The sequence below is a fragment of the Clavelina lepadiformis genome, chromosome 6, assembly GCF_947623445.1.
Source record: "Clavelina lepadiformis chromosome 6, kaClaLepa1.1, whole genome shotgun sequence".
NCBI lineage: Eukaryota > Metazoa > Chordata > Ascidiacea > Aplousobranchia > Clavelinidae > Clavelina > Clavelina lepadiformis.
Genome location: NC_135245.1, coordinates 6,375,001 through 6,402,755, shown reverse-complemented (window position 1 = coordinate 6,402,755; position 27,755 = coordinate 6,375,001). Strand labels below are relative to the sequence as shown.

The window sequence follows — 27,755 nt, the reverse complement described above, 5'->3', positions numbered from 1 at the left end:
ACACTAGCAGTTGGCGTGCTTCAATGTCCCAGGTCGTGTGCAGAATTATGCCAAAAATTAGCATGAAAGTGGCTAAAATTGGGATTTTAGACTAAAAATTCTAGTGTTTATTTTGCACCTCTGTAAAAAAAGTTTGAATCATTGTTTTTCGATTGCATTTTATGGAATGGTAGTTCAAAGCATACTAAATTGACGGGAAAAAATTCAGAGAGCCCCATCGAGGATTTTCAAGTAATCAGTCTTTTAGTAAATTTACTGTATAATAAAACAAAGAAAGATTTCACGGAACCCGGTAGTCCAATGTTAAAGCACGATGCTTAGCTGTCTGTTTTGTTACGAAGGCACCACTGGGATTCGATGTTAAAAATTAGCATGAAAGTAGCTAAAATTGGGATTTTAGACTAAAAATTCTAGTGTTTATTTTGCGCCTTTGTAAAAAAAGTTTGAATCTTTGTTTTTCGATTGCATTTTATGGAATGGTAGTTCAAAGCATACTAAATTGACGGGAAAAAATTCAGAGAGCCCCATCGAGGATTTTCAAGTAATCAGTATTTTAGTAAATTTACTGTATAATAAAATAAAGAAAGATTTCACGGAACTCGGTAGTCCAATGTTAAAGCACGATGCTTAGCTGTCTGTTTTGTTACAAACGCACCACTGGGATTCGAACCCAGGATCTCCTGTTTACTAGACAGGCGCTTTGCCACTAAGCCATGGCGCCGTACGTCCGTCTTTTCTGAGATTGCTATTCTCCGATTCGAAGTTTTATTGCCATCACGTTGATTAAGTCTGATTAGTTCTTCTTGCATAGTTATTGTCTTCAAGATTGGTAAAGGAAATAATATCAGGGCACCACATCGTAGCCGCCTCCATAGCTCAGGGGTAGAGCACTGGTCTTGTAAACCAGGGGTCGTGAGTTCAATTCTCACTGGAGGCATTTCTGCTAGCATCGCTATGTTAAGTTTACCGTTTCAGTGCGATCTTCAGCAAGACACACAAAACATCAAATATCATTTACTGAATAAAATAGTCGTAATGTTTCCTTCACCCAATTTGTATTCAAACCACCGAGCTTGTGGCTATTATCCGATAGATACAGAAGATATGAGCGAAACATTTACAATGAACCGGTTTCTGCTCTCTTTTCCGGACATAAGCAAAATTTGAAAAGATAATTAAACTGCGTCAACCTACGACTGTCGTGTTTCCGTAGTGTAGTGGTTATCACGTTCGCCTAACACGCGAAAGGTCCCCAGTTCGATCCTGGGCGGAAACATGAGTCGTCCTTACGAAGTTGAACACTAAAAAGAATGCCCGGATTTGATATAAAAAAAGTGCTTCCGTATACAGACAAATGTCATTTTACACGAAGCACTTTCCAGGTTTGATGCCAGGCCAAAAAAGCGGCCAATCTACAACTTTGGCTCAACTGAAACATTCCAAATATCCATTATCGTCTAACAAACAAATAGAATTTTGCTAAATAAAATCAAAAAACCTTGCTTTCCGCTATCGGTTCTGGTACTGTAATTGTTATCCCGTTCATTTTACACGCGAAAAGTATCCAGTCCGACCCTGGGTGAGAAGAGTTTCAACGTCTATTTACGCATTTTTATTTTCACACTTAATGCAACTGCTTTTTAAAAAATTTAATTGCTATTTCCATGCTCGACCAATGTCCTGTTTCCGTAGTGTAGAGGTTATCACGTTCGCCTCACACGCGAAAGGTCCCCAGTTCGATCCTGGGCGGAAACATCGCTAAGTTGTCTCTTTGGATAACATTCGGATGCTCAAAGTTTACTTTTCTAAAACAACTGACTATTTGACGGGTTAAACCAAGCAAAGAAGGCACATCAATTACCACTGCTGCATTACCAATCCTTGAATGGGCAAAGTAATTAATCAACTATATTTGCTGCAAGATTCTTTCTGCTCAATCGGCTAGGGTGTTCGGCTGTTAAACGAAAGCTTGGTGGTTCAGGAAGCGTCAAATAACTAAAACTAAGATCTTTATGAATTTGTTGTACTCCTACGTAGGGCTTTAAAAACATGTTTAGACAAATCAGAATGCAGCGTGGTTGGTGGTGTTTCTAGCCTGGGAATTACACTGGCAGTTGGCGTGCTTCAATGTCCCAGGTCGTGTGCAGAATTATGCCAAAAATTAGCATGAAAGTAGCTAAAATTGGGATTTTAGACTAAAAATTCTAGTGCTTTTTTTGCACCTCTGTAAAAAAAGTTTGAATCATTGTTTTTCGATTGCATTTTATGGAATGGTAGTTCAAAGCATACTAAATTGACGGGAAAAAATTCAGAGAGCCCCATCGAGGATTTTCAAGTAATCAGTATTTTAGTAAATTTACTGTATAATAAAACAAAGAAAGATTTCACGGAACCCGGTAGTCCAATGTTAAAGCACGATGCTTAGCTGTCTGTTTTGTTACAAAGCCACCACTGGGATTCGATGTTAAAAATTAGCATGAAAGTAGCTAAAATTGGGATTTTAGACTAAAAATTCTAGTGTTTATTTTGCGCCTCTGTAAAAAAAGTTTGAATCATTGTTTTTCGATTGCATTTTATGGAATGGTAGTTCAAAGCATACTAAATTGACGGGAAAAAATTCAGCGAGCCCCATCGAGGATTTTCAAGTAATCAGTATTTTAGTAAATTTACTGTATAATAAAATGAAGAAAGATTTCACGGAACCCGGTAGTCCAATGTTAAAGCACGATGCTTAGCTGTCTGTTTTGTTACAAAGGCACCACTGGGATTCGAACCCAGGATCTCCTGTTTACTAGACAGGCGCTTTGCCACTAAGCCATGGCGCCGTACGTCCGTCTTTTCTGAGATTGCTATTCTCCGATTCGAAGTTTTATTGCCATCACGTTGATTAAGTCTGATTAGTTCTTCTTGCATAGTTATTGTCTTCAAGATTGGTAAAGGAAATAATATCAGGGCACCACATCGTAGCCGCCTCCATAGCTCAGGGGTAGAGCACTGGTCTTGTAAACCAGGGGTCGTGAGTTCAATTCTCACTGGAGGCATTTCTGCTAGCATCGCTATGTTAAGTTTACCGTTTCAGTGCGATCTTCAGCAAGACACACAAAACATCAAATATCATTTACTGAATAAAATAGTCGTAATGTTTCCTTCACCCAATTTGTATTCAAACCACCGAGCTTGTGGCTATTATCCGATAGATACAGAAGATATGAGCGAAACATTTACAATGAACCGGTTTCTGCTCTCTTTTCCGGACATAAGCAAAATTTGAAAAGATAATTAAACTGCGTCAACCTACGACTGTCGTGTTTCCGTAGTGTAGTGGTTATCACGTTCGCCTAACACGCGAAAGGTCCCAAGTTCGATCCTGAGCGGAAACATGAGTCGTCCTTACGAAGTTGAACACTAAAAAGAATGCCCGGATTTGATATAAAAAAAGTGCTTCCGTATACAGACAAATGTCATTTTACACGAAGCACTTTCCAGGTTTGATGCCAGGCCGAAAAAGCGGCCAATCTACAACTTTGGCTCAACTGAAACATTCCAAATATCCATTATCGTCTAACAAACAAATAGAATTTTGCTAAATAAAATCAAAAAACCTTGCTTTCCGCTATCGGTTCTGGTACTGTAATTGTTACCCCGTTCATTTTACACGCGAAAAGTATCCAGTCCGACCCTGGGTGAGAAGAGTTTCAACGTCTATTTACGCATTTTTATTTTCACACTTAATGCAACTGCTTTTTAAAAAATTTAATTGCTATTTCCATGCTCGACCAATGTCCTGTTTCCGTAGTGTAGAGGTTATCACGTTCGACTCACACGCGAAAGGTCCCCAGTTCGATCCTGGGCGAAAACATCGCTAAGTTGTCTCTTTGGATAACATTCGGATGCTCAAAGTTTACTTTTCTAAAACAACTGACTATTTGACGGGTTAAACCAAGCAAAGAAGGCACATCAATTACCACTGCTGCATTACCAATCCTTGAATGGGCAAGGTAATTAATCAACTATATTTGCTGCAAGATTCTTTCTGCTCAATCGGCTAGGGTGTTCGGCTGTTAAACGAAAGCTTGGTGGTTCAGGAAGCGTCAAATAACTAAAACTAAGATCTTTATGAATTTGTTGTACTCCTACGTAGGACTTTAAAAACATGTTTAGACCAATCAGAATGCAGCGTGGTTGGTGGTGTTTCTAGCCTGGGAATTACACTAGCAGTTGGCGTGCTTCAATGTCCCAGGTCGTGTGCAGAATTATGCCAAAAATTAGCATGAAAGTAGCTAAAATTGGGATTTTAGACTAAAAATTCTAGTGTTTATTTTGCACCTCTGTAAAAAAAGTTTGAATCATTGTTTTTCGATTGCATTTTATGGAATGGTAGTTCAAAGCATATTAAATTGACGGGAAAAAATTCAGAGAGCCCCATCGAGGATTTTCAAGTAATCAGTCTTTTAGTAAATTTACTGTATAATAAAACAAAGAAAGATTTCACGGAACCCGGTAGTCCAATGTTAAAGCACGATGCTTAGCTGTCTGTTTTGTTACGAAGGCACCACTGGGATTCGATGTTAAAAATTAGCATGAAAGTAGCTAAAATTGGGATTTTAGACTAAAAATTCTAGTGTTTATTTTGCGCCTCTGTAAAAAAAGTTTGAATCTTTGTTTTTCGATTGCATTTTATGGAATGGTAGTTCAAAGCATACTAAATTGACGGGAAAAAATTCAGAGAGCCCCATCGAGGATTTTCAAGTAATCAGTATTTTAGTAAATTTACTGTATAATAAAATAAAGAAAGATTTCACGGAACTCGGTAGTCCAATGTTAAAGCACGATGCTTAGCTGTCTGTTTTGTTACAAACGCACCACTGGGATTCGAACCCAGGATCTCCTGTTTACTAGACAGGCGCTTTGCCACTAAGCCATGGCGCCGTACGTCCGTCTTTTCTGAGATTGCTATTCTCCGATTCGAAGTTTTATTGCCATCACGTTGATTAAGTCTGATTAGTTCTTCTTGCATAGTTATTGTCTTCAAGATTGGTAAAGGAAATAATATCAGGGCACCACATCGTAGCCGCCTCCATAGCTCAGGGGTAGAGCACTGGTCTTGTAAACCAGGGGTCGTGAGTTCAATTCTCACTGGAGGCATTTCTGCTAGCATCGCTATGTTAAGTTTACCGTTTCAGTGCGATCTTCAGCAAGACACACAAAACATCAAATATCATTTACTGAATAAAATAGTCGTAATGTTTCCTTCACCCAATTTGTATTCAAACCACCGAGCTTGTGGCTATTATCCGATAGATACAGAAGATATGAGCGAAACATTTACAATGAACCGGTTTCTGCTCTCTTTTCCGGACATAAGCAAAATTTGAAAAGATAATTAAACTGCGTCAACCTACGACTGTCGTGTTTCCGTAGTGTAGTGGTTATCACGTTCGCCTAACACGCGAAAGGTCCCCAGTTCGATCCTGGGCGGAAACATGAGTCGTCCTTACGAAGTTGAACACTAAAGAGAATGCCCGGATTTGATATAAAAAAAGTGCTTCCGTATACAGACAAATGTCATTTTACACGAAGCACTTTCCAGGTTTGATGCCAGGCCGAAAAAGCGGCCAATCTACAACTTTGGCTCAACTGAAACATTCCAAATATCCATTATCGTCTAACAAACAAATAGAATTTTGCTAAATAAAATCAAAAAACCTTGCTTTCCGCTATCGGTTCTGGTACTGTAATTGTTATCCCGTTCATTTTACACGCGAAAAGTATCCAGTCCGACCCTGGGTGAGAAGAGTTTCAACGTCTATTTACGCATTTTTATTTTCACACTTAATGCAACTGCTTTTTAAAAAATTTAATTGCTATTTCCATGCTCGACCAATGTCCTGTTTCCGTAGTGTAGAGGTTATCACGTTCGCCTCACACGCGAAAGGTCCCCAGTTCGATCCTGGGCGGAAACATCGCTAAGTTGTCTCTTTGGATAACATTCGGATGCTCAAAGTTTACTTTTCTAAAACAACTGACTATTTGACGGGTTAAACCAAGCAAAGAAGGCACATCAATTACCACTGCTGCATTACCAATCCTTGAATGGGCAAGGTAATTAATCAACTATATTTGCTGCAAGATTCTTTCTGCTCAATCGGCTAGGGTGTTCGGCTGTTAAACGAAAGCTTGGTGGTTCAGGAAGCGTCAAATAACTAAAACTAAGATCTTTATGAATTTGTTGTACTCCTACGTAGGGCTTTAAAAACATGTTTAGACAAATCAGAATGCAGCGTGGTTGGTGGTGTTTCTAGCCTGGGAATTACACTAGCAGTTGGCGTGCTTCAATGTCCCAGGTCGTGTGCAGAATTATGCCAAAAATTAGCATGAAAGTAGCTAAAATTGGGATTTTAGACTAAAAATTCTAGTGCTTTTTTTGCACCTCTGTAAAAAAAGTTTGAATCATTGTTTTTCGATTGCATTTTATGGAATGGTAGTTCAAAGCATACTAAATTGACGGGAAAAAATTCAGAGAGCCCCATCGAGGATTTTCAAGTAATCAGTATTTTAGTAAATTTACTGTATAATAAAACAAAGAAAGATTTCACGGAACCCGGTAGTCCAATGTTAAAGCACGATACTTAGCTGTCTGTTTTGTTACAAAGCCACCACTGGGATTCGATGTTAAAAATTAGCATGAAAGTAGCTAAAATTGGGATTTTAGACTAAAAATTCTAGTGTTTATTTTGCGCCTCTGTAAAAAAAGTTTGAATCATTGTTTTTCGATTGCATTTTATGGAATGGTAGTTCAAAGCATACTAAATTGACGGGAAAAAATTCAGAGAGCCCCATCGAGGATTTTCAAGTAATCAGTATTTTAGTAAATTTACTGTATAATAAAATGAAGAAAGATTTCACGGAACCCGGTAGTCCAATGTTAAAGCACGATGCTTAGCTGTCTGTTTTGTTACAAAGGCACCACTGGGATTCGAACCCAGGATCTCCTGTTTACTAGACAGGCGCTTTGCCACTAAGCCATGGCGCCGTACGTCCGTCTTTTCTGAGATTGCTATTCTGCGATTCGAAGTTTTATTGCCATCACGTTGATTAAGTCTGATTAGTTCTTCTTGCATAGTTATTGTCTTCAAGATTGGTAAAGGAAATAATATCAGGGCACCACATCGTAGCCGCCTCCATAGCTCAGGGGTAGAGCACTGGTCTTGTAAACCAGGGGTCGTGAGTTCAATTCTCACTGGAGGCATTTCTGCTAGCATCGCTATGTTAAGTTTACCGTTTCAGTGCGATCTTCAGCAAGACACACAAAACATCAAATATCATTTACTGAATAAAATAGTCGTAATGTTTCCTTCACCCAATTTGTATTCAAACCACCGAGCTTGTGGCTATTATCCGATAGATACAGAAGATATGAGCGAAACATTTACAATGAACCGGTTTCTGCTCTCTTTTCCGGACATAAGCAAAATTTGAAAAGATAATTAAACTGCGTCAACCTACGACTGTCGTGTTTCCGTAGTGTAGTGGTTATCACGTTCGCCTAACACGCGAAAGGTCCCCAGTTCGATCCTGGGCGGAAACATGAGTCGTCCTTACGAAGTTGAACACTAAAAAGAATGCCCGGATTTGATATAAAAAAAGTGCTTCCGTATACAGACAAATGTCATTTTACACGAAGCACTTTCCAGGTTTGATGCCAGGCCGAAAAAGCGGCCAATCTACAACTTTGGCTCAACTGAAACATTCCAAATATCCATTATCGTCTAACAAACAAATAGAATTTTGCTAAATAAAATCAAAAAACCTTGCTTTCCGCTATCGGTTCTGGTACTGTAATTGTTATCCCGTTCATTTTACACGCGAAAAGTATCCAGTCCGACCCTGGGTGAGAAGAGTTTCAACGTCTATTTACGCATTTTTATTTTCACACTTAATGCAACTGCTTTTTAAAAAATTTAATTGCTATTTCCATGCTCGACCAATGTCCTGTTTCCGTAGTGTAGAGGTTATCACGTTCGCCTCACACGCGAAAGGTCCCCAGTTCGATCCTGGGCGGAAACATCGCTAAGTTGTCTCTTTGGATAACATTCGGATGCTCAAAGTTTACTTTTCTAAAACAACTGACTATTTGACGGGTTAAACCAAGCAAAGAAGGCACATCAATTACCACTGCTGCATTACCAATCCTTGAATGGGCAAGGTAATTAATCAACTATATTTGCTGCAAGATTCTTTCTGCTCAATCGGCTAGGGTGTTCGGCTGTTAAACGAAAGCTTGGTGGTTCAGGAAGCGTCAAATAACTAAAACTAAGATCTTTATGAATTTGTTGTACTCCTACGTAGGGCTTTAAAAAACATGTTTAGACCAATCAGAATGCAGCGTGGTTGGTGGTGTTTCTAGCCTGGGAATTACACTAGCAGTTGGCGTGCTTCAATGTCCCAGGTCGTGTGCAGAATTATGCCAAAAATTAGCATGAAAGTAGCTAAAATTGGGATTTTAGACTAAAAATTCTAGTGCTTTTTTTGCACCTCTGTAAAAAAAGTTTGAATCATTGTTTTTCGATTGCATTTTATGGAATGGTAGTTCAAAGCATACTAAATTGACGGGAAAAAATTCAGAGAGCCCCATCGAGGATTTTCAAGTAATCAGTCTTTTAGTAAATTTACTGTATAATAAAACAAAGAAAGATTTCACGGAACCCGGTAGTCCAATGTTAAAGCACGATGCTTAGCTGTCTGTTTTGTTACGAAGGCACCACTGGGATTCGATGTTAAAAATTAGCATGAAAGTAGCTAAAATTGGGATTTTAGACTAAAAATTCTAGTGTTTATTTTGCGCCTCTGTAAAAAAAGTTTGAATCATTGTTTTTCGATTGCATTTTATGGAATGGTAGTTCAAAGCATACTAAATTGACGGGAAAAAATTCAGAGAGCCCCATCGAGGATTTTCAAGTAATCAGTATTTTAGTAAATTTACTGTATAATAAAATAAAGAAAGATTTCACGGAACTCGGTAGTCCAATGTTAAAGCACGATGCTTAGCTGTCTGTTTTGTTACAAACGCACTACTGGGATTCGAACCCAGGATCTCCTGTTTACTAGACAGGCGCTTTGCCACTAAGCCATGGCGCCGTACGTCCTTCTTTTCTGAGATTGCTATTCTCTGATTCGAAGTTTTATTGCCATCACGTTGATTAAGTCTGATTAGTTCTTCTTGCATAGTTATTGTCTTCAAGATTGGTAAAGGAAATAATATCAGGGCACCACATCGTAGCCGCCTCCATAGCTCAGGGGTAGAGCACTGGTCTTGTAAACCAGGGGTCGTGAGTTCAATTCTCACTGGAGGCATTTCTGCTAGCATCGCTATGTTAAGTTTACCGTTTCAGTGCGATCTTCAGCAAGACACACAAAACATCAAATATCATTTACTGAATAAAATAGTCGTAATGTTTCCTTCACCCAATTTGTATTCAAACCACCGAGCTTGTGGCTATTATCCGATAGATACAGAAGATATGAGCGAAAGACCATACCAGGTTGAGTAGACCCGATCTCGTTTGATCTCGGAAGTTAAGCAACCTCGGGCCGGTTAGTACTTGGGTGGACTGTAGTGGACGAAGTTAAGCAACCGCGTGGAAATCTGGTAGATTATTTTGGGTTAGCCACCCATTACGCCTGCTTATATTGTTAAATATTTGCACTTGAGTGCTCTGAATCATCGAAAGTTATGGCAGAAATTAAACCTGTTTCTTATTCGGACAAAGTTAAGAAGAAGTTAAGAACTATGGAGTATGCAAGGCCAAATTGCCTAACGTTTAGAGTATCTTATGGTACCAAAAGGGAAGATCTTTGGAAAATTTTTGAAAAGATTAACTTTTCTTTAAAATTACTCGTTGGCCTAGTGGAGAAGAAAGGCGGCAATATCGATATTACCTGCAAGTCGAGAGAGCATGTTCTGGATTTACATGAAAAACTTCTTAATCTTGAAGAAATTCGGTACCTAAAGCTGTATGAACCGGATAAGGTATATGTTCATATATCTTGGATTCCTACACCATTTCCTATTGAAGCCTTGAAATCATACTTAGAAGAAAATCATGGTAAAATCATTAAATGTTTCCCAAAAAAAGATGCAAAGGCTTTGTTCAGTGGTGTTTTTTATTATGGAAATGGCTAAAGATGAACTGGATCAAACACCAATACCAAGCTATTTAAATATTCTTGGAGAAGAACTGCTAGTCAAATACCAAGGACAGTTGGCAACATGCCAGTACTGCAACAAACCAGGACACAAACACATCAACTGTCCTGCCAAAAATAACTCTGAATACCCCCCACTGGAAGAGAACAATCAGCCAAACCCTAGAAGAGGTATGGATTATTATAGAAACCCCCTCACTAGACACCAATCACCTGGCCACACTCACAATGAAGAAAACCATGAAAATTCTATAATGAACACAAACAAGAACAATACTGAAGATGGAAAGAACAATGACAGCAATGAACCTGATACAGCAACCACAAAGAAAGGTGAAGAACAACCTAGGGACTGGTTTGACATGACAGAAAACAATCTAACAGAAGTACATATGAATGAAGACAACTCAATAGAAAAGAATACTGACAGGAGGAGTGACAGGAAAAGACCCTCTCCAGATGAGGCAACTGAGGAGCCCTGCACAAAGGTTAGCCATAATGATAATACTTACATAGTCAAATGTCTAGCATGTGACAATGAAGAACATATCTTGGAGTGCAAGAAATGGAAATGTAGTAAATGCCCTGAAGATTATATAGTAATAAATACCTGTAATGACAGAATTAAACAGATAATTCCAGAAGGAAACATGCATGACTTTCCTTGTGATGTGTGTCAAAGTGAATTAAAATACCTATCCTGCTGTAAAGCACACACTCATGTATCAGAGTATGGTGAGAACTTTGTTGAATGTGCAACCTGTAATGCTTCATTGTGTGAGTGTTTGTGTAAGAGCTACAACCTAATACCCCCAATTAGAACACAAGGCAAATGTGTGAACACAGAATGCAATTTGTGTGTTATACATTGTGACTGTGAAGAGGTGGTTTGTAAGGCCATAAGCCCCTCTCAATCATACTTTTGTAATTGTGGATATAAATACACATGTGAAAGTATTGAAGGGACTAAAGATTATATTTAAATAGTAATTATTGTATTCGTTTTTTCCGGATTTAGATACCTTACGTTATCGTTTATTATGTTTCTTCTACGTATTCTCAGTCTTAATTGTAATGGATTGCGAAAGCAAGACAAACGCGCCTTCGTTTATGACTTGCTACGCACCAAAAACGTTGACGTTGCCTTGTTACAAGAAACGCACTCTAGCCCGGGGGACGAAATACAGTGGACAAAAGAATGGGGTAAGCGTGCGCTGTGGAATTCAGGAAACACGCAATCAAGAGGCCTGGCTATACTAATAAATAACAAGCATATAGAGGTTAAAAGCGTAAATTTTGACAACTTTGGGAGAGTATTAGCCGCGGATATTAGTGTTTTTGGCGAAAGTATGCACATTGTAAACGTTTACGCACCAGTACGCGGAAGTGGCAACGAATGCAACACGCAAGATCGGTTTTATGACGGCATATATCCTTATGTGCACAGCAAATTACCAACACTGTTGGCGGGGGATTTCAACTGCGTCGACGACCGACTAAAAGATCGCAATAACTTTATGGCGCACCAAGTTAAACGGTATGAGTCGAAGTCCCTGAAGGATTTGTGCGAAACCTACGGATTGAAAGACCTCTATAGAATATCACGACCGAACGGAAAAGATTTTACTTGGCATGGCAACGAAGCGCACTCAAGGCTGGACCGCTTTTACGGTTCAGACGAGCTCACGCACATTAATCATGTCATCGAACCTTGCGCTGTAAGCGATCACGATGCGATTCACGTTGATATCAAATTAAACATTTCCAGAAACTACGGCAATGGCTACTGGAAAAACAATGTTACCGTTTACGAAAATGAAGACCTTACTCAAGAATTAAAAGAAAGCTGGCATGATTATAAAAGTCTGCAAGTTCTTTACAAAAATAAACTCGATTGGTGGGTTGATACAAAGTACCGAATAAGAGAACTGGTGCAGAAACACTCGAAGCGAATTCACCGAAAAAAGAATCAGCGAGAACACGAATTAAACGCAAGCCTCAATGATTTGCGCCAAGACTTAAATGAAGGCAAAAAAGTCATGACAGAGTTTCGCAAAACAAAAGCCGAACTAATTACTATCCACAAAGAAAAACGAAAGAAAATTAGAATAATTGCTCATGCAAATGAACTTGACTATGGAGATCGCCCGACAAAGTTTTTCTACCGCAAGCTGAAAGAACATCACAGAGCGACCTACATCGAGTCGCTGCGCACAAATCAAAACATTGAAGCAAACACGCCGAAAGAAAAACTAGATGTTGCGACTGATTTTTATAAAACCTTATACTCGAAACAAAAACTTGACAAATGGAGACAAAGCGCGTTCCTACAGGATATTGAACAAAAAATAGATAGAGACACCACAGAGACCTTAGAGCTGGAAGTAACTAAGGACGAGATGCTTTTCGCCATTAAATCCATGAAAAATGGTAAAACACCGGGGCTCGATGGCTTAAGCATAGAATTCTACAAAACGTTCTGGAGCCTTGTAGGCGACACGCTGATTGAAGTAGCGAAAGAGTTTTTTGCTGAATCACAACCACCCGCCGAGTTGACTCGGGGACTGCTAACTCTGATATTTAAAAAAGGCGAACGGACTGATATAAAAAATTATCGACCGATAACATTACTGAATGTCGATTATAAGATATTTAGCAAAATGATGACATTACGATTGAAAAGCTTTGTACCAAAACTCATCAATGACACGCAGTTTGCAGTGTGTGGCAAAGATATAAACGATGGAACAGCGCTGCTTAGAGACTGTATTGAATATATTAAAAATAGAAACACCGAGGGATACATTGTATCTCTTGACATCTACAAAGCATTTGACTGCGTCGACCATGAATTCTTGGTTGAAATTCTGAAAAAATTCGGTTTTGGTGAAATTTTTACGAAAATGATTACAACTACGCTGATAAATAATCAGACATGTGTAATGATCAATGGGCATATAGGGGCAGATTTTCGCGTCGAACGCGGTTTACGACAAGGAGATCCGTTAAGTTTGTATTTGTTCCTGTTAGCAATGGAGCCGGTTATAATTGCTTTAAACAAGAATAAAGCTATACAAGGTTTACATCTACCAGCTTCAGGCGGTAAAGTTGTGAAAACTATAGCATACGCCGATGATACAGCCTTGGTCCTCCAAGATGAACAATCGGTGTCACAAGCCTTTTTTGTATTAGGTGAATACCTTACAGCGACGGGAATAAAAGTGAACTTCAGTAAAGTAACGGCTTTGAAACTAGGTAGGAAGCAAAGCAAAAACTCTCAGCTTCCCACGCTTTCCTGGGTCGATTCGATAAATGTTTTGAACGTTCCTTATGGTAAACCTCAGGCAATTACTGATTGGCTCGAAAACAAGGTGCGTAGCATGCGTTTGAAGGTATCGAATTTCTCAAAATTTAGATCGACGTATGATGGAAAATCGCTAATTGTAAAAACACTATTATTGCCCATTTTTGTGTATGGTTCTAGAGTGTATGATCTTGCGCTTCAGCAACGCCGAAATGTACGCAAAATTGTTGAAAATTATGTTTTTAGCACTGGTGCAAGATTAAACATTGAAACGATAAGTAAAGCCAGGGAAAATGGTGGATACGACTTTATTGACATCCCACTGTATTTAGATATCTTGAAGTTAAAAGTTGTTAAGAAATATTACAACGCTCGAAAGCAAAATAACAGCATACACTTACCGCTGTATTTCCTTGAATATTACATTGGCTTTACTTTGTGTAATATGCTGGCAATGCCTGTAAATAATTCTGTGCTGCATGCTACACAACCCACGTCATATTATAGCAACGTAGTTGATATACTGAAACGTTACAGTATTACCATAGATGAAATTGCTGAAAAGACAACCAAACAAATTTACAGGAGAATTGTAAACGAGAGAAATGCACAAGTACTAGTACCTATGTTCCCCATAAATATGCAAAACATGTGGACTGGCATTCACAATAAGGTACTACCAAATTATTTAAAAACTTTTGGTTACAAGATGGTATGGAATGTGTTACCCTTATGTATTAATGAGCGCATAGCACGTATACAAAAAACATCAAGATGCCCATTATGTGACCTTCATGATGAAGATGTATATCATTTGTTTTATGATTGTGTATGTATACAACCCATATGGGATTATGTAAACGTGATAATATTTAACATCAGTGGTGTTTTGATGCCGAAAGTTTCTCCACAAATGTGTATTGCTTTGGACTTGAGTTCACTAATACAACTTTGTGTTTGCGAAACCAATTTAAATGCAACAATATTATTGTTAAGCATTTCAAGGTACTGCATATGGCTATCTAGGAACAAAGTGATTTTCGAACAAGAACCGTTTCTCTATCAAGATGTGATAAACAGAATAAAAGCCATGTCAAAAGCGCGCAATAGCGCAGAGAAAAGTCGCCAGACAAGTGTTCACAACTCTGTAACACAAACCCTTTGGAATAGTATGTGCTCAAATTAATTTCGATTGTGACAGTATCAAAAGAAGTATTTATGTACATAAGTGTATTGCATATAGAATATTGTTTTCGTGTATTGACCGTGCATTGTCGTGTTAAAACCCATGAAAGGGTTAAAAAATAAAAAAAAAAAAAAAAAAGATATGAGCGAAACATTTACAATGAACCGGTTTCTGCTCTCTTTTCCGGACATAAGCAAAATTTGAAAAGATAATTAAACTGCGTCAACCTACGACTGTCGTGTTTCCGTAGTGTAGTGGTTATCACGTTCGCCTAACACGCGAAAGGTCCCCAGTTCGATCCTGGGCGGAAACATGAGTCGTCCTTACGGAGTTGAACACTAAAAAGAATGCCCGGATTTGATATAAAAAAAGTGCTTCCGTATACAGACAAATGTCATTTTACACGAAGCACTTTCCAGGTTTGATGCCAGGCCGAAAAAGCGGCCAATCTACAACTTTGGCTCAACTGAAACATTCCAAATATCCATTATCGTCTAACAAACAAAAAGAATTTTGCTAAATAAAATCAAAAAACCTTGCTTTCCGCTATCGGTTCTGGTACTGTAATTGTTATCCCGTTCATTTTACACGCGAAAAGTATCCAGTCCGACCCTGGGTGAGAAGAGTTTCAACGTCTATTTACGCATTTTTATTTTCACACTTAATGCAACTGCTTTTTAAAAAATTTAATTGCTATTTCCATGCTCGACCAATGTCCTGTTTCCGTAGTGTAGAGGTTATCACGTTCGCCTCACACGCGAAAGGTCCCCAGTTCGATCCTGGGCGGAAACATCGCTAAGTTGTCTCTTTGGATAACATTCGGATGCTCAAAGTTTACTTTTCTAAAACAACTGACTATTTGACGGGTTAAACCAAGCAAAGAAGGCACATCAATTACCACTGCTGCATTACCAATCCTTGAATGGGCAAGGTAATTAATCAACTATATTTGCTGCAAGATTCTTTCTGCTCAATCGGCTAGGGTGTTCGGCTGTTAAACGAAAGCTTGGTGGTTCAGGAAGCGTCAAATAACTAAAACTAAGATCTTTATGAATTTGTTGTACTCCTACGTAGGGCTTTAAAAACATGTTTAGACCAATCAGAATGCAGCGTGGTTGGTGGTGTTTCTAGCCTGGGAATTACACTAGCAGTTGGCGTGCTTCAATGTCCCAGGTCGTGTGCAGAATTATGCCAAAAATTAGCATGAAAGTAGCTAAAATTGGGATTTTAGACTAAAAATTCTAGTGCTTTTTTTGCACCTCTGTAAAAAAAGTTTGAATCATTGTTTTTCGATTGCATTTTATGGAATGGTAGTTCAAAGCATACTAAATTGACGGGAAAAAATTCAGAGAGCCCCATCGAGGATTTTCAAGTAATCAGTCTTTTAGTAAATTTACTGTATAATAAAACAAAGAAAGATTTCACGGAACCCGGTAGTCCAATGTTAAAGCACGATGCTTAGCTGTCTGTTTTGTTACGAAGGCACCACTGGGATTCGATGTTAAAAATTAGCATGAAAGTAGCTAAAATTGGGATTTTAGACTAAAAATTCTAGTGTTTATTTTGCGCCTCTGTAAAAAAAGTTTGAATCATTGTTTTTCGATTGCATTTTATGGAATGGTAGTTCAAAGCATACTAAATTGACGGGAAAAAATTCAGAGAGCCCCATCGAGGATTTTCAAGTAATCAGTATTTTAGTAAATTTACTGTATAATAAAATAAAGAAAGATTTCACGGAACTCGGTAGTCCAATGTTAAAGCACGATGCTTAGCTGTCTGTTTTGTTACAAAGGCACCACTGGGATTCGAACCCAGGATCTCCTGTTTACTAGACAGGCGCTTTGCCACTAAGCCATGGCGCCGTACGTCCGTCTTTTCTGAGATTGCTATTCTCTGATTCGAAGTTTTATTGCCATCACGTTGATTAAGTCTGATTAGTTCTTCTTGCATAGTTATTGTCTTCAAGATTGGTAAAGGAAAAAATATCAGGGCACCACATCGTAGCCGCCTCCATAGCTCAGGGGTAGAGCACTGGTCTTGTAAACCAGGGGTCGTGAGTTCAATTCTCACTGGAGGCATTTCTGCTAGCATCGCTATGTTAAGTTTACCGTTTCAGTGCGATCTTCAGCAAGACACACAAAACATCAAATATCATTTACTGAATAAAATAGTCGTAATGTTTCCTTCACCCAATTTGTATTCAAACCACCGAGCTTGTGGCTATTATCCGATAGATACAGAAGATATGAGCGAAACATTTACAATGAACCGGTTTCTGCTCTCTTTTCCGGACATAAGCAAAATTTGAAAAGATAATTAAACTGCGTCAACCTACGACTGTCGTGTTTCCGTAGTGTAGTGGTTATCACGTTCGCCTAACACGCGAAAGGTCCCCAGTTCGATCCTGGGCGGAAACATGAGTCGTCCTTACGAAGTTGAACACTAAAAAGAATGCCCGGATTTGATATAAAAAAAGTGCTTCCGTATACAGACAAATGTCATTTTACACGAAGCACTTTCCAGGTTTGATGCCAGGCCGAAAAAGCGGCCAATCTACAACTTTGGCTCAACTGAAACATTCCAAATATCCATTATCGTCTAACAAACAAATAGAATTTTGCTAAATAAAATCAAAAAACCTTGCTTTCCGCTATCGGTTCTGGTACTGTAATTGTTATCCCGTTCATTTTACACGCGAAAAGTATCCAGTCCGACCCTGGGTGAGAAGAGTTTCAACGTCTATTTACGCATTTTTATTTTCACACTTAATGCAACTGCTTTTTAAAAAATTTAATTGCTATTTCCATGCTCGACCAATGTCCTGTTTCCGTAGTGTAGAGGTTATCACGTTCGCCTCACACGCGAAAGGTCCCCAGTTCGATCCTGGGCGGAAACATCGCTAAGTTGTCTCTTTGGATAACATTCGGATGCTCAAAGTTTACTTTTCTAAAACAACTGACTATTTGACGGGTTAAACCAAGCAAAGAAGGCACATCAATTACCACTGCTGCATTACCAATCCTTGAATGGGCAAGGTAATTAATCAACTATATTTGCTGCAAGATTCTTTCTGCTCAATCGGCTAGGGTGTTCGGCTGTTAAACGAAAGCTTGGTGGTTCAGGAAGCGTCAAATAACTAAAACTAAGATCTTTATGAATTTGTTGTACTCCTACGTAGGGCTTTAAAAACATGTTTAGACCAATCAGAATGCAGCGTGGTTGGTGGTGTTTCTAGCCTGGGAATTACACTAGCAGTTGGCGTGCTTCAATGTCCCAGGTCGTGTGCAGAATTATGCCAAAAATTAGCATGAAAGTAGCTAAAATTGGGATTTTAGACTAAAAATTCTAGTGCTTTTTTTGCACCTCTGTAAAAAAAGTTTGAATCATTGTTTTTCGATTGCATTTTATGGAATGGTAGTTCAAAGCATACTAAATTGACGGGAAAAAATTCAGAGAGCCCCATCGAGGATTTTCAAGTAATCAGTCTTTTAGTAAATTTACTGTATAATAAAACAAAGAAAGATTTCACGGAACCCGGTAGTCCAATGTTAAAGCACGATGCTTAGCTGTCTGTTTTGTTACGAAGGCACCACTGGGATTCGATGTTAAAAATTAGCATGAAAGTAGCTAAAATTGGGATTTTAGACTAAAAATTCTAGTGTTTATTTTGCGCCTCTGTAAAAAAAGTTTGAATCATTGTTTTTCGATTGCATTTTATGGAATGGTAGTTCAAAGCATACTAAATTGACGGGAAAAAATTCAGAGAGCCCCATCGAGGATTTTCAAGTAATCAGTATTTTAGTAAATTTACTGTATGATAAAATAAAGAAAGATTTCACGGAACTCGGTAGTCCAATGTTAAAGCACGATGCTTAGCTGTCTGTTTTGTTACAAAGGCACCACTGGGATCCGAACCCAGGATCTCCTGTTTACTAGACAGGCGCTTTGCCACTAAGCCATGGCGCCGTACGTCCGTCTTTTCTGAGATTGCTATTCTCCGATTCGAAGTTTTATTGCCATCACGTTGATTAAGTCTGATTAGTTCTTCTTGCATAGTTATTGTCTTCAAGATTGGTAAACGAAATAATATCAGGGCACCAAATCGTAGCCGCCTCCATAGCTCAGGGGTAGAGCACTGGTCTTGTAAACCAGGGGTCGTGAGTTCAATTCTCACTGGAGGCATTTCTGCTAGCATCGCTATGTTAAGTTTACCGTTTCAGTGCGATCTTCAGCAAGACACACAAAACATCAAATATCATTTACTGAATAAAATAGTCGTAATGTTTCCTTCACCCAATTTGTATTCAAACCACCGAGCTTGTGGCTATTATCCGATAGATACAGAAGATATGAGCGAAACATTTACAATGAACCGGTTTCTGCTCTCTTTTCCGGACATAAGCAAAATTTGAAAAGATAATTAAACTGCGTCAACCTACGACTGTCGTGTTTCCGTAGTGTAGTGGTTATCACGTTCGCCTAACACGCGAAAGGTCCCCAGTTCGATCCTGGGCGGAAACATGAGTCGTCCTTACGAAGTTGAACACTAAAAAGAATGCCCGGATTTGATATAAAAAAAGTGCTTCCGTATACAGACAAATGTCATTTTACACGAAGCACTTTCCAGGTTTGATGCCAGGCCGAAAAAGCGGCCAATCTACAACTTTGGCTCAACTGAAACATTCCAAATATCCATTATCGTCTAACAAACAAATAGAATTTTGCTAAATAAAATCAAAAAACCTTGCTTTCCGCTATCGGTTCTGGTACTGTAATTGTTATCCCGTTCATTTTACACGCGAAAAGTATCCAGTCCGACCCTGGGTGAGAAGAGTTTCAACGTCTATTTACGCATTTTTATTTTCACACTTAATGCAACTGCTTTTTAAAAAATTTAATTGCTATTTCCATGCTCGACCAATGTCCTGTTTCCGTAGTGTAGAGGTTATCACGTTCGCCTCACACGCGAAAGGTCCCCAGTTCGATCCTGGGCGGAAACATCGCTAAGTTGTCTCTTTGGATAACATTCGGATGCTCAAAGTTTACTTTTCTAAAACAACTGACTATTTGACGGGTTAAACCAAGCAAAGAAGGCACATCAATTACCACTGCTGCATTACCAATCCTTGAATGGGCAAGGTAATTAATCAACTATATTTGCTGCAAGATTCTTTCTGCTCAATCGGCTAGGGTGTTCGGCTGTTAAACGAAAGCTTGGTGGTTCAGGAAGCGTCAAATAACTAAAACTAAGATCTTTATGAATTTGTTGTACTCCTACGTAGGGCTTTAAAAACATGTTTAGACCAATCAGAATGCAGCGTGGTTGGTGGTGTTTCTAGCCTGGGAATTACACTAGCAGTTGGCGTGCTTCAATGTCCCAGGTCGTGTGCAGAATTATGCCAAAAATTAGCATGAAAGTAGCTAAAATTGGGATTTTAGACTAAAAATTCTAGTGCTTTTTTTGCACCTCTGTAAAAAAAGTTTGAATCATTGTTTTTCGATTGCATTTTATGGAATGGTAGTTCAAAGCATACTAAATTGACGGGAAAAAATTCAGAGAGCCCCATCGAGGATTTTCAAGTAATCAGTATTTTAGTAAATTTACTGTATAATAAAATAAAGAAAGATTTCACGGAACTCGGTAGTCCAATGTTAAAGCACGATGCTTAGCTGTCTGTTTTGTTACAAAGGCACCACTGGGATTCGAACCCAGGATCTCCTGTTTACTAGACAGGCGCTTTGCCACTAAGCCATGGCGCCGTACGTCCGTCTTTTCTGAGATTGCTATTGTCTGATTCGAAGTTTTATTGCCATCACGTTGATTAAGTCTGATTAGTTCTTCTTGCATAGTTATTGTCTTCAAGATTGGTAAAGGAAATAATATCAGGGCACCACATCGTAGCCGCCTCCATAGCTCAGGGGTAGAGCACTGGTCTTGTAAACCAGGGGTCGTGAGTTCAATTCTCACTGGAGGCATTTCTGCTAGCATCGCTATGTTAAGTTTACCGTTTCAGTGCGATCTTCAGCAAGACACACAAAACATCAAATATCATTTACTGAATAAAATAGTCGTAATGTTTCCTTCACCCAATTTGTATTCAAACCACCGAGCTTGTGGCTATTATCCGATAGATACAGAAGATATGAGCGAAACATTTACAATGAACCGGTTTCTGCTCTCTTTTCCGGACATAAGCAAAATTTGAAAAGATAATTAAACTGCGTCAACCTACGACTGTCGTGTTTCCGTAGTGTAGTGGTTATCACGTTCGCCTAACACGCGAAAGGTCCCCAGTTCGATCCTGGGCGGAAACATGAGTCGTCCTTACGAAGTTGAACACTAAAAAGAATGCCCGGATTTGATATAAAAAAAGTGCTTCCGTATACAGACAAATGTCATTTTACACGAAGCACTTTCCAGGTTTGATGCCAGGCCGAAAAAGCGGCCAATCTACAACTTTGGCTCAACTGAAACATTCCAAATATCCATTATCGTCTAACAAACAAATAGAATTTTGCTAAATAAAATCAAAAAACCTTGCTTTCCGCTATCGGTTCTGGTACTGTAATTGTTATCCCGTTCATTTTACACGCGAAAAGTATCCAGTCCGACCCTGGGTGAGAAGAGTTTCAACGTCTATTTACGCATTTTTATTTTCACACTTAATGCAACTGCTTTTTAAAAAATTTAATTGCTATTTCCATGCTCGACCAATGTCCTGTTTCCGTAGTGTAGAGGTTATCACGTTCGCCTCACACGCGAAAGGTCCCCAGTTCGATCCTGGGCGGAAACATCGCTAAGTTGTCTCTTTGGATAACATTCGGATGCTCAAAGTTTACTTTTCTAAAACAACTGACTATTTGACGGGTTAAACCAAGCAAAGAAGGCACATCAATTACCACTGCTGCATTACCAATCCTTGAATGGGCAAGGTAATTAATCAACTATATTTGCTGCAAGATTCTTTCTGCTCAATCGGCTAGGGTGTTCGGCTGTTAAACGAAAGCTTGGTGGTTCAGGAAGCGTCAAATAACTAAAACTAAGATCTTTATGAATTTGTTGTACTCCTACGTAGGGCTTTAAAAACATGTTTAGACCAATCAGAATGCAGCGTGGTTGGTGGTGTTTCTAGCCTGGGAATTACACTAGCAGTTGGCGTGCTTCAATGTCCCAGGTCGTGTGCAGAATTATGCCAAAAATTAGCATGAAAGTAGCTAAAATTGGGATTTTAGACTAAAAATTCTAGTGCTTTTTTTGCACCTCTGTAAAAAAAGTTTGAATCATTGTTTTTCGATTGCATTTTATGGAATGGTAGTTCAAAGCATACTAAATTGACGGGAAAAAATTCAGAGAGCCCCATCGAGGATTTTCAAGTAATCAGTCTTTTAGTAAATTTACTGTATAATAAAACAAAGAAAGATTTCACGGAACCCGGTAGTCCAATGTTAAAGCACGATGCTTAGCTGTCTGTTTTGTTACGAAGGCACCACTGGGATTCGATGTTAAAAATTAGCATGAAAGTAGCTAAAATTGGGATTTTAGACTAAAAATTCTAGTGTTTATTTTGCGCCTCTGTAAAAAAAGTTTGAATCTTTGTTTTTCGATTGCATTTTATGGAATGGTAGTTCAAAGCATACTAAATTGACGGGAAAAAATTCAGAGAGCCCCATCGAGGATTTTCAAGTAATCAGTATTTTAGTAAATTTACTGTATAATAAAATAAAGAAAGATTTCACGGAACTCGGTAGTCCAATGTTAAAGCACGATGCTTAGCTGTCTGTTTTGTTACAAAGGCACCACTGGGATTCGAACCCAGGATCTCCTGTTTACTAGACAGGCGCTTTGCCACTAAGCCATGCCGCCGTACGTCCGTCTTTTCTGAGATTGCTATTCTCCGATTCGAAGTTTTATTGCCATCACGTTGATTAAGTCTGATTAGTTCTTCTTGCATAGTTATTGTCTTCAAGATTGGTAAAGGAAATAATATCAGGGCACCACATCGTAGCCGCCTCCATAGCTCAGGGGTAGAGCACTGGTCTTGTAAACCAGGGGTCGTGAGTTCAATTCTCACTGGAGGCATTTCTGCTAGCATCGCTATGTTAAGTTTACCGTTTCAGTGCGATCTTCAGCAAGACACACAAAACATCAAATATCATTTACTGAATAAAATAGTCGTAATGTCTCCTTCACCCAATTTGTATTCAAACCACCGAGCTTGTGGCTATTATCCGATAGATACAGAAGATATGAGCGAAACATTTACAATGAACCGGTTTCTGCTCTCTTTTCCGGACATAAGCAAAATTTGAAAAGATAATTAAACTGCGTCAACCTACGACTGTCGTGTTTCCGTAGTGTAGTGGTTATCACGTTCGCCTAACACGCGAAAGGTCCCCAGTTCGATCCTGGGCGGAAACATGAGTCGTCCTTACGAAGTTGAACACTAAAAAGAATGCCCGGATTTGATATAAAAAAAGTGCTTCCGTATACAGACAAATGTCATTTTACACGAAGCACTTTCCAGGTTTGATGCCAGGCCGAAAAAGCGGCCAATCTACAACTTTGGCTCAACTGAAACATTCCAAATATCCATTATCGTCTAACAAACAAATAGAATTTTGCTAAATAAAATCAAAAAACCTTGCTTTCCGCTATCGGTTCTGGTACTGTAATTGTTATCCCGTTCATTTTACACGCGAAAAGTATCCAGTCCGACCCTGGGTGAGAAGAGTTTCAACGTCTATTTACGCATTTTTATTTTCACACTTAATGCAACTGCTTTTTAAAAAATTTAATTGCTATTTCCATGCTCGACCAATGTCCTGTTTCCGTAGTGTAGAGGTTATCACGTTCGCCTCACACGCGAAAGGTCCCCAGTTCGATCCTGGGCGGAAACATCGCTAAGTTGTCTCTTTGGATAACATTCGGATGCTCAAAGTTTACTTTTCTAAAACAACTGACTATTTGACGGGTTAAACCAAGCAAAGAAGGCACATCAATTACCACTGCTGCATTACCAATCCTTGAATGGGCAAGGTAATTAATCAACTATATTTGCTGCAAGATTCTTTCTGCTCAATCGGCTAGGGTGTTCGGCTGTTAAACGAAAGCTTGGTGGTTCAGGAAGCGTCAAATAACTAAAACTAAGATCTTTATGAATTTGTTGTACTCCTACGTAGGGCTTTAAAAACATGTTTAGACCAATCAGAATGCAGCGTGGTTGGTGGTGTTTCTAGCCTGGGAATTACACTAGCAGTTGGCGTGCTTCAATGTCCCAGGTCGTGTGCAGAATTATGCCAAAAATTAGCATGAAAGTAGCTAAAATTGGGATTTTAGACTAAAAATTCTAGTGCTTTTTTTGCACCTCTGTAAAAAAAGTTTGAATCATTGTTTTTCGATTGCATTTTATGGAATGGTAGTTCAAAGCATACTAAATTGACAGGAAAAAATTCAGAGAGCCCCATCGAGGATTTTCAAGTAATCAGTCTTTTAGTAAATTTACTGTATAATAAAACAAAGAAAGATTTCACGGAACCCGGTAGTCCAATGTTAAAGCACGATGCTTAGCTGTCTGTTTTGTTACGAAGGCACCACTGGGATTCGATGTTAAAAATTAGCATGAAAGTAGCTAAAATTGGGATTTTAGACTAAAAATTCTAGTGTTTATTTTGCGCCTCTGTAAAAAAAGTTTGAATCTTTGTTTTTCGATTGCATTTTATGGAATGGTAGTTCAAAGCATACTAAATTGACGGGAAAAAATTCAGAGAGCCCCATCGAGGATTTTCAAGTAATCAGTCTTTTAGTAAATTTACTGTATAATAAAATAAAGAAAGATTTCACGGAACCCGGTAGTCCAATGTTAAAGCACGATGCTTAGCTGTCTGTTTTGTTACAAAGGCACCACTGGGATTCGAACCCAGGATCTCCTGTTTACTAGACAGGCGCTTTGCCACTAAGCCATGGCGCCGTACGTCCGTCTTTTCTGAGATTGCTATTCTCCGATTCGAAGTTTTATTGCCATCACGTTGATTAAGTCTGATTAGTTCTTCTTGCATAGTTATTGTCTTCAAGATTGGTAAACGAAATAATATCAGGGCACCACATCGTAGCCGCCTCCATAGCTCAGGGGTAGAGCACTGGTCTTGTAAACCAGGGGTCGTGAGTTCAATTCTCACTGGAGGCATTTCTGCTAGCATCGCTATGTTAAGTTTACCGTTTCAGTGCGATCTTCAGCAAGACACACAAAACATCAAATATCATTTACTGAATAAAATAGTCGTAATGTTTCCTTCACCCAATTTGTATTCAAACCACCGAGCTTGTGGCTATTATCCGATAGATACAGAAGATATGAGAGAAACATTTACAATGAACCGGTTTCTGCTCTCTTTTCCGGACATAAGCAAAATTTGAAAAGATAATTAAACTGAGTCAACCTACGACTGTCGTGTTTCCGTAGTGTAGTGGTTATCACGTTCGCCTAACACGCGAAAGGTCCCCAGTTCGATCCTGGGCGGAAACATGAGTCGTCCTTACGAAGTTGAACACTAAAAAGAATGCCCGGATTTGATATAAAAAAAGTGCTTCCGTATACAGACAAATGTCATTTTACACGAAGCACTTTCCAGGTTTGATGCCAGGCCGAAAAAGCGGCCAATCTACAACTTTGGCTCAACTGAAACATTCCAAATATCCATTATCGTCTAACAAACAAATAGAATTTTGCTAAATAAAATCAAAAAACCTTGCTTTCCGCTATCGGTTCTGGTACTGTAATTGTTATCCCGTTCATTTTACACGCGAAAAGTATCCAGTCCGACCCTGGGTGAGAAGAGTTTCAACGTCTATTTACGCATTTTTATTTTCACACTTAATGCAACTGCTTTTTAAAAAATTTAATTGCTATTTCCATGCTCGACCAATGTCCTGTTTCCGTAGTGTAGAGGTTATCACGTTCGCCTCACACGCGAAAGGTCCCCAGTTCGATCCTGGGCGGAAACATCGCTAAGTTGTTTCTTTGGATAACATTCGGATGCTCAAAGTTTACTTTTCTAAAACAACTGACTATTTGACGGGTTAAACCAAGCAAAGAAGGCACATCAATTACCACTGCTGCATTACCAATCCTTGAATGGGCAAGGTAATTAATCAACTATATTTGCTGCAAGATTCTTTCTGCTCAATCGGCTAGGGTGTTCGGCTGTTAAACGAAAGCTTGGTGGTTCAGGAAGCGTCAAATAACTAAAACTAAGATCTTTATGAATTTGTTGTACTCCTACGTAGGGCTTTAAAAACATGTTTAGACCAATCAGAATGCAGCGTGGTTGGTGGTGTTTCTAGCCTGGGAATTACACTAGCAGTTGGCGTGCTTCAATGTCCCAGGTCGTGTGCAGAATTATGCCAAAAATTAGCATGAAAGTAGCTAAAATTGGGATTTTAGACTAAAAATTCTAGTGTTTATTTTGCACCTCTGTAAAAAAAGTTTGAATCATTGTTTTTCGATTGCATTTTATGGAATGGTAGTTCAAAGCATACTAAATTGACGGGAAAAAATTCAGAGAGCCCCATCGAGGATTTTCAAGTAATCTGTATTTTAGTAAATTTACTGTATAATAAAATAAAGAAAGATTTCACGGAACCCGGTAGTCCAATGTTAAAGCACGATGCTTAGCTGTCTGTTTTGTTACAAAGGCACCACTGGGATTCGAACCCAGGATCTCCTGTTTACTAGACAGGCGCTTTGCCACTAAGCCATGGCGCCGTACGTCCGTCTTTTCTGAGATTGCTATTCTCCGATTCGAAGTTTTATTGCCATCACGTTGATTAAGTCTGATTAGTTCTTCTTGCATAGTTATTGTCTTCAAGATTGGTAAAGGAAATAATATCAGGGCACCACATCGTAGCCGCCTCCATAGCTCAGGGGTAGAGCACTGGTCTTGTAAACCAGGAGTCTTGAGTTCAATTCTCACTGGAGGCATTTCTGCTAGCATCGCTATGTTAAGTTTACCGTTTCAGTGCGATCTTCAGCAAGACACACAAAACATCAAATATCATTTACTGAATAAAATAGTCGTAATGTTTCCTTCACCCAATTTGTATTCAAACCACCGAGCTTGTGGCTATTATCCGATAGATACAGAAGATATGAGCGAAACATTTACAATGAACCGGTTTCTGCTCTCTTTTCCGGACATAAGCAAAATTTGAAAAGATAATTAAACTGCGTCAACCTACGCCTGTCGTGTTTCCGTAGTGTAGTGGTTATCACGTTCGCCACACGCGAAAGGTCCCCAGTTCGATCCTGGGCGGAAACATGAGTCGTCCTTACGAAGTTGAACACTAAAAAGAATGCCCGGATTTGATATAAAAAAAGTGCTTCCGTATACAGACAAATGTCATTTTACACGAAGCACTTTCCAGGTTTGATGCCAGGCCGAAAAAGCGGCCAATCTACAACTTTGGCTCAACTGAAACATTCCAAATATCCATTATCGTCTAACAAACAAATAGAATTTTGCTAAATAAAATCAAAAAACCTTGCTTTCCGCTATCGGTTCTGGTACTGTAATTGTTATCCCGTTCATTTTACACGCGAAAAGTATCCAGTCCGACCCTGGGTGAGAAGAGTTTCAACGTCTATTTACGCATTTTTATTTTCACACTTAATGCAACTGCTTTTTAAAAAATTTAATTGCTATTTCCATGCTCGACCAATGTCCTGTTTCCGTAGTGTAGAGGTTATCACGTTCGCCTCACACGCGAAAGGTCCCCAGTTCGATCCTGGGCGGAAACATCGCTAAGTTGTCTCTTTGGATAACATTCGGATGCTCAAAGTTTACTTTTCTAAAACAACTGACTATTTGACGGGTTAAACCAAGCAAAGAAGGCACATCAATTACCACTGCTGCATTACCAATCCTTGAATGGGCAAGGTAATTAATCAACTATATTTGCTGCAAGATTCTTTCTGCTCAATCGGCTAGGGTGTTCGGCTGTTAAACGAAAGCTTGGTGGTTCAGGAAGCGTCAAATAACTAAAACTAAGATCTTTATGAATTT

General features: G+C 39.0%; 44 non-coding genes across 44 annotated transcripts; 33 read left to right on the top strand and 11 right to left on the bottom strand.

Moving 5' to 3' along the window:
- Positions 1–649: 649 nt before the first annotated feature.
- Positions 650–721, bottom strand: Trnat-agu (transfer RNA threonine (anticodon AGU)). Its single transcript has one exon. It is a non-coding gene; the product is annotated as a tRNA-Thr (tRNA).
- A 144-nt stretch (positions 722–865) lies between these two features.
- On the top strand, positions 866–937 carry Trnat-ugu (transfer RNA threonine (anticodon UGU)). Its single transcript has one exon. It is a non-coding gene; the product is annotated as a tRNA-Thr (tRNA).
- A 266-nt stretch (positions 938–1,203) lies between these two features.
- On the top strand, positions 1,204–1,276 carry Trnav-aac (transfer RNA valine (anticodon AAC)). The gene has a single exon. It is a non-coding gene; the product is annotated as a tRNA-Val (tRNA).
- A 406-nt stretch (positions 1,277–1,682) lies between these two features.
- Trnav-cac (transfer RNA valine (anticodon CAC)) lies at positions 1,683–1,755 on the top strand. The gene has a single exon. It is a non-coding gene; the product is annotated as a tRNA-Val (tRNA).
- Positions 1,756–2,753: 998 nt separating this feature from the next.
- Positions 2,754–2,825, bottom strand: Trnat-agu (transfer RNA threonine (anticodon AGU)). Its single transcript has one exon. It is a non-coding gene; the product is annotated as a tRNA-Thr (tRNA).
- Positions 2,826–2,969: 144 nt separating this feature from the next.
- Positions 2,970–3,041, top strand: Trnat-ugu (transfer RNA threonine (anticodon UGU)). The gene has a single exon. It is a non-coding gene; the product is annotated as a tRNA-Thr (tRNA).
- Positions 3,042–3,307: 266 nt separating this feature from the next.
- Positions 3,308–3,380, top strand: Trnav-aac (transfer RNA valine (anticodon AAC)). Its single transcript has one exon. It is a non-coding gene; the product is annotated as a tRNA-Val (tRNA).
- Positions 3,381–3,786: 406 nt separating this feature from the next.
- Positions 3,787–3,859, top strand: Trnav-cac (transfer RNA valine (anticodon CAC)). Its single transcript has one exon. It is a non-coding gene; the product is annotated as a tRNA-Val (tRNA).
- A 998-nt stretch (positions 3,860–4,857) lies between these two features.
- On the bottom strand, positions 4,858–4,929 carry Trnat-agu (transfer RNA threonine (anticodon AGU)). Its single transcript has one exon. It is a non-coding gene; the product is annotated as a tRNA-Thr (tRNA).
- A 144-nt stretch (positions 4,930–5,073) lies between these two features.
- On the top strand, positions 5,074–5,145 carry Trnat-ugu (transfer RNA threonine (anticodon UGU)). The gene has a single exon. It is a non-coding gene; the product is annotated as a tRNA-Thr (tRNA).
- Positions 5,146–5,411: 266 nt separating this feature from the next.
- On the top strand, positions 5,412–5,484 carry Trnav-aac (transfer RNA valine (anticodon AAC)). The gene has a single exon. It is a non-coding gene; the product is annotated as a tRNA-Val (tRNA).
- Positions 5,485–5,890: 406 nt separating this feature from the next.
- Trnav-cac (transfer RNA valine (anticodon CAC)) lies at positions 5,891–5,963 on the top strand. The gene has a single exon. It is a non-coding gene; the product is annotated as a tRNA-Val (tRNA).
- Positions 5,964–6,961: 998 nt separating this feature from the next.
- On the bottom strand, positions 6,962–7,033 carry Trnat-agu (transfer RNA threonine (anticodon AGU)). The gene has a single exon. It is a non-coding gene; the product is annotated as a tRNA-Thr (tRNA).
- A 144-nt stretch (positions 7,034–7,177) lies between these two features.
- Positions 7,178–7,249, top strand: Trnat-ugu (transfer RNA threonine (anticodon UGU)). Its single transcript has one exon. It is a non-coding gene; the product is annotated as a tRNA-Thr (tRNA).
- Positions 7,250–7,515: 266 nt separating this feature from the next.
- Trnav-aac (transfer RNA valine (anticodon AAC)) lies at positions 7,516–7,588 on the top strand. Its single transcript has one exon. It is a non-coding gene; the product is annotated as a tRNA-Val (tRNA).
- A 406-nt stretch (positions 7,589–7,994) lies between these two features.
- Trnav-cac (transfer RNA valine (anticodon CAC)) lies at positions 7,995–8,067 on the top strand. Its single transcript has one exon. It is a non-coding gene; the product is annotated as a tRNA-Val (tRNA).
- A 999-nt stretch (positions 8,068–9,066) lies between these two features.
- Positions 9,067–9,138, bottom strand: Trnat-agu (transfer RNA threonine (anticodon AGU)). Its single transcript has one exon. It is a non-coding gene; the product is annotated as a tRNA-Thr (tRNA).
- Positions 9,139–9,282: 144 nt separating this feature from the next.
- Trnat-ugu (transfer RNA threonine (anticodon UGU)) lies at positions 9,283–9,354 on the top strand. The gene has a single exon. It is a non-coding gene; the product is annotated as a tRNA-Thr (tRNA).
- A 5,582-nt stretch (positions 9,355–14,936) lies between these two features.
- Trnav-aac (transfer RNA valine (anticodon AAC)) lies at positions 14,937–15,009 on the top strand. Its single transcript has one exon. It is a non-coding gene; the product is annotated as a tRNA-Val (tRNA).
- A 406-nt stretch (positions 15,010–15,415) lies between these two features.
- On the top strand, positions 15,416–15,488 carry Trnav-cac (transfer RNA valine (anticodon CAC)). Its single transcript has one exon. It is a non-coding gene; the product is annotated as a tRNA-Val (tRNA).
- A 998-nt stretch (positions 15,489–16,486) lies between these two features.
- On the bottom strand, positions 16,487–16,558 carry Trnat-agu (transfer RNA threonine (anticodon AGU)). The gene has a single exon. It is a non-coding gene; the product is annotated as a tRNA-Thr (tRNA).
- Positions 16,559–16,702: 144 nt separating this feature from the next.
- Trnat-ugu (transfer RNA threonine (anticodon UGU)) lies at positions 16,703–16,774 on the top strand. Its single transcript has one exon. It is a non-coding gene; the product is annotated as a tRNA-Thr (tRNA).
- Positions 16,775–17,040: 266 nt separating this feature from the next.
- On the top strand, positions 17,041–17,113 carry Trnav-aac (transfer RNA valine (anticodon AAC)). Its single transcript has one exon. It is a non-coding gene; the product is annotated as a tRNA-Val (tRNA).
- A 406-nt stretch (positions 17,114–17,519) lies between these two features.
- On the top strand, positions 17,520–17,592 carry Trnav-cac (transfer RNA valine (anticodon CAC)). The gene has a single exon. It is a non-coding gene; the product is annotated as a tRNA-Val (tRNA).
- A 998-nt stretch (positions 17,593–18,590) lies between these two features.
- Trnat-agu (transfer RNA threonine (anticodon AGU)) lies at positions 18,591–18,662 on the bottom strand. The gene has a single exon. It is a non-coding gene; the product is annotated as a tRNA-Thr (tRNA).
- Positions 18,663–18,806: 144 nt separating this feature from the next.
- On the top strand, positions 18,807–18,878 carry Trnat-ugu (transfer RNA threonine (anticodon UGU)). Its single transcript has one exon. It is a non-coding gene; the product is annotated as a tRNA-Thr (tRNA).
- Positions 18,879–19,144: 266 nt separating this feature from the next.
- Trnav-aac (transfer RNA valine (anticodon AAC)) lies at positions 19,145–19,217 on the top strand. Its single transcript has one exon. It is a non-coding gene; the product is annotated as a tRNA-Val (tRNA).
- A 406-nt stretch (positions 19,218–19,623) lies between these two features.
- Positions 19,624–19,696, top strand: Trnav-cac (transfer RNA valine (anticodon CAC)). Its single transcript has one exon. It is a non-coding gene; the product is annotated as a tRNA-Val (tRNA).
- A 688-nt stretch (positions 19,697–20,384) lies between these two features.
- Trnat-agu (transfer RNA threonine (anticodon AGU)) lies at positions 20,385–20,456 on the bottom strand. Its single transcript has one exon. It is a non-coding gene; the product is annotated as a tRNA-Thr (tRNA).
- A 144-nt stretch (positions 20,457–20,600) lies between these two features.
- Positions 20,601–20,672, top strand: Trnat-ugu (transfer RNA threonine (anticodon UGU)). The gene has a single exon. It is a non-coding gene; the product is annotated as a tRNA-Thr (tRNA).
- A 266-nt stretch (positions 20,673–20,938) lies between these two features.
- On the top strand, positions 20,939–21,011 carry Trnav-aac (transfer RNA valine (anticodon AAC)). The gene has a single exon. It is a non-coding gene; the product is annotated as a tRNA-Val (tRNA).
- A 406-nt stretch (positions 21,012–21,417) lies between these two features.
- Trnav-cac (transfer RNA valine (anticodon CAC)) lies at positions 21,418–21,490 on the top strand. The gene has a single exon. It is a non-coding gene; the product is annotated as a tRNA-Val (tRNA).
- A 998-nt stretch (positions 21,491–22,488) lies between these two features.
- Positions 22,489–22,560, bottom strand: Trnat-agu (transfer RNA threonine (anticodon AGU)). The gene has a single exon. It is a non-coding gene; the product is annotated as a tRNA-Thr (tRNA).
- Positions 22,561–22,704: 144 nt separating this feature from the next.
- On the top strand, positions 22,705–22,776 carry Trnat-ugu (transfer RNA threonine (anticodon UGU)). Its single transcript has one exon. It is a non-coding gene; the product is annotated as a tRNA-Thr (tRNA).
- Positions 22,777–23,042: 266 nt separating this feature from the next.
- Positions 23,043–23,115, top strand: Trnav-aac (transfer RNA valine (anticodon AAC)). Its single transcript has one exon. It is a non-coding gene; the product is annotated as a tRNA-Val (tRNA).
- Positions 23,116–23,521: 406 nt separating this feature from the next.
- On the top strand, positions 23,522–23,594 carry Trnav-cac (transfer RNA valine (anticodon CAC)). The gene has a single exon. It is a non-coding gene; the product is annotated as a tRNA-Val (tRNA).
- A 998-nt stretch (positions 23,595–24,592) lies between these two features.
- On the bottom strand, positions 24,593–24,664 carry Trnat-agu (transfer RNA threonine (anticodon AGU)). Its single transcript has one exon. It is a non-coding gene; the product is annotated as a tRNA-Thr (tRNA).
- A 144-nt stretch (positions 24,665–24,808) lies between these two features.
- On the top strand, positions 24,809–24,880 carry Trnat-ugu (transfer RNA threonine (anticodon UGU)). The gene has a single exon. It is a non-coding gene; the product is annotated as a tRNA-Thr (tRNA).
- Positions 24,881–25,146: 266 nt separating this feature from the next.
- Positions 25,147–25,219, top strand: Trnav-aac (transfer RNA valine (anticodon AAC)). The gene has a single exon. It is a non-coding gene; the product is annotated as a tRNA-Val (tRNA).
- Positions 25,220–25,625: 406 nt separating this feature from the next.
- On the top strand, positions 25,626–25,698 carry Trnav-cac (transfer RNA valine (anticodon CAC)). Its single transcript has one exon. It is a non-coding gene; the product is annotated as a tRNA-Val (tRNA).
- Positions 25,699–26,386: 688 nt separating this feature from the next.
- On the bottom strand, positions 26,387–26,458 carry Trnat-agu (transfer RNA threonine (anticodon AGU)). Its single transcript has one exon. It is a non-coding gene; the product is annotated as a tRNA-Thr (tRNA).
- Positions 26,459–26,602: 144 nt separating this feature from the next.
- On the top strand, positions 26,603–26,674 carry Trnat-ugu (transfer RNA threonine (anticodon UGU)). The gene has a single exon. It is a non-coding gene; the product is annotated as a tRNA-Thr (tRNA).
- A 266-nt stretch (positions 26,675–26,940) lies between these two features.
- On the top strand, positions 26,941–27,011 carry Trnac-aca (transfer RNA cysteine (anticodon ACA)). The gene has a single exon. It is a non-coding gene; the product is annotated as a tRNA-Cys (tRNA).
- Positions 27,012–27,417: 406 nt separating this feature from the next.
- Positions 27,418–27,490, top strand: Trnav-cac (transfer RNA valine (anticodon CAC)). Its single transcript has one exon. It is a non-coding gene; the product is annotated as a tRNA-Val (tRNA).
- The last annotated feature ends 265 nt before the right edge of the window (positions 27,491–27,755 follow it).